Consider the following 2,056-nt stretch of genomic DNA (forward strand, 5'->3'; position numbering starts at 1 on the left):
ATTGCTGAGTTTTATTGCGAGTCGCTGCCGGTTCGTCGTCAGGTTCGAGAAGCCGATCCCACATCCCTGTATCCTGCCCCCGCCCCGGCTTCCCGGCATCGCTTCATCCCGGCATCCCTTCATCCCGGCATCCCTTCATCCCGGCATCCCTTCATCCTGGCATCCCAGCATGCCGGCATCCCTTCATCCCGGCATCCCAGCATGCCGGCATCCTTGCCTCCCGGCTCCGCGAGTGGGGGATGAGGCGGGATGTGTGCGCAGCTGCTGCCGGGAAGGAATCGGTGCCCGTTTGGATTGGCAGTGCCTGGGAGCCCTTGGCCCGAGCCCCGCATCCCCGCATCCAGCCGAATCCCAGGGAGGGTTACCCTGCATTGTGGCTGCTGGATGGATCGAGACCGTCGCGCAGCTGCTCTGGCAGGACTGGGCAGAGTCGGCAGGGAATCACTGAGTCGCTTTGGTTGCAAGATGCCTTTAAGGTCATCAACTCCACCTGTCAACCCAGCACTGCCAGGTCACCACCAAAACATGCCCCTCAGCACCACACTTCCATGGCTTTGAAACCCTTCCAGGGACGGGGACTCCATCACTGCCCTGGGGCAGCCTGTACCAGGCCTTGACAATGCTTTTGGAGAAGGAACTGTTCCTCATGTCCAAACCAAAGCTCTCCTGGAGCAACTCGCAACCATTTTCTCCTGTCCTGTCACTTGTTTCCTGGGAGAAGCACTGCCCTCCACCTGGCTCCAATCTCCTTTCGGGCAGTTGTAGAGAGCAATTAGGTCCCTCCTCAGGCTCCTCTCCCCCAGGCTGAATTAATCTCTCTCAGCTGCTCCTCACCAGACCTGTTCTGCAGACCCTTCACCAGCTTCACTGCCAATCTCTGGACACACTCTAGCACTTGAGCATCATTTTTCTAGTGAGGGGCCCCAAACTGAACTCAGTAGTTGAGGTGCATGTACAGGGTGATGATCCCTGCCGTGGTCCTGCTAATGGACAATACATCAGAACCTGGGACACATATGGGTGAGGCCATGAGCTGGGGGGGCTGTGGCCAGCAGGAACACAGCTAGAAGGCTCCTGGGTCTCCACTACAGAGATCTCTTTCTACAGCACCTCATGAAATGGGGGCAAAGCTGGAGCAGGGGTGATGTGAGCCCCTTCCACACACCATCACAGGGGGATACAAGCATCACCCACAGCTCCATTAACCAGCTGTGCTCCCAGCCCTTGAGAACCTATTGTTAGCTGCAGCTCAGCGTTATCCCTAGCAGCCTTTCCTGCCCACAGCAGAGAAGGTCAGCAGGGTCCACTCTGAAGGAGCCTGTGTCTGCTTTGGCCTCAGGGGAAGAGCTTTTTATATCCCCCTTTGCTATCCGTCAGCTATGATGGCCTCACACGTGGCTCCGGGCTTTGCCCGCAGTCAGACATGGAGATAGCTGCTAGAGCCACCTCAGACATCTGAGCAATGCTGCCAGCTTCTGGAATAGCTCAAGGGGCACTTGGAAAGCTGCTGGTGTTCAAAATAGCTGCAGCTCCTTCCTCGCTTGGGTGACCCAGCTCCCGGGAAGTGTGTGGCAGGTTGCCTGCTGGGGAATGCCCATGTGGAGCCTCCAAGCCTGGAAGTGTTCAAAGACAGGCTGGGACCTAGTCTAGCAGAAGGTGTCCCTGCCCATCTAGTTGGAACTAGAGATGATCTTTAAGGTCTCTTCCAGCCTAAACCAGGCTGTGATTCTATGAATGGGATGGTTTTGCTGGGGAGGCTGCTACCAGCAGGCCAAAATGCAGCAGAGGTGGTCAGGAGTTATGTGGAAGGTGGAGGAGCAGGTCAGGGAGTGATGGCTGTGGTAGGAGGTGGCTCCTAGGGAGGAGAAGCAGAGAGCAGATTTTACCCAGGTCTGGCAGAGCCCTGCCTGCCACTCAGGGTAAGGGATGCAGAGCTGATGTCAGACACTCGTGGAATAGTTTGGGTTGGAAAAGACCTTTAAGATCATTGAGTCGTGCAGCAAAGTGGGAAGATTTAGATACCTCCTGCCCAGAGAGGTCACATCTCCATGCCAGG

This window comes from Pogoniulus pusillus, chromosome 22 (genome assembly GCF_015220805.1).
Source record: "Pogoniulus pusillus isolate bPogPus1 chromosome 22, bPogPus1.pri, whole genome shotgun sequence".
NCBI lineage: Eukaryota > Metazoa > Chordata > Aves > Piciformes > Lybiidae > Pogoniulus > Pogoniulus pusillus.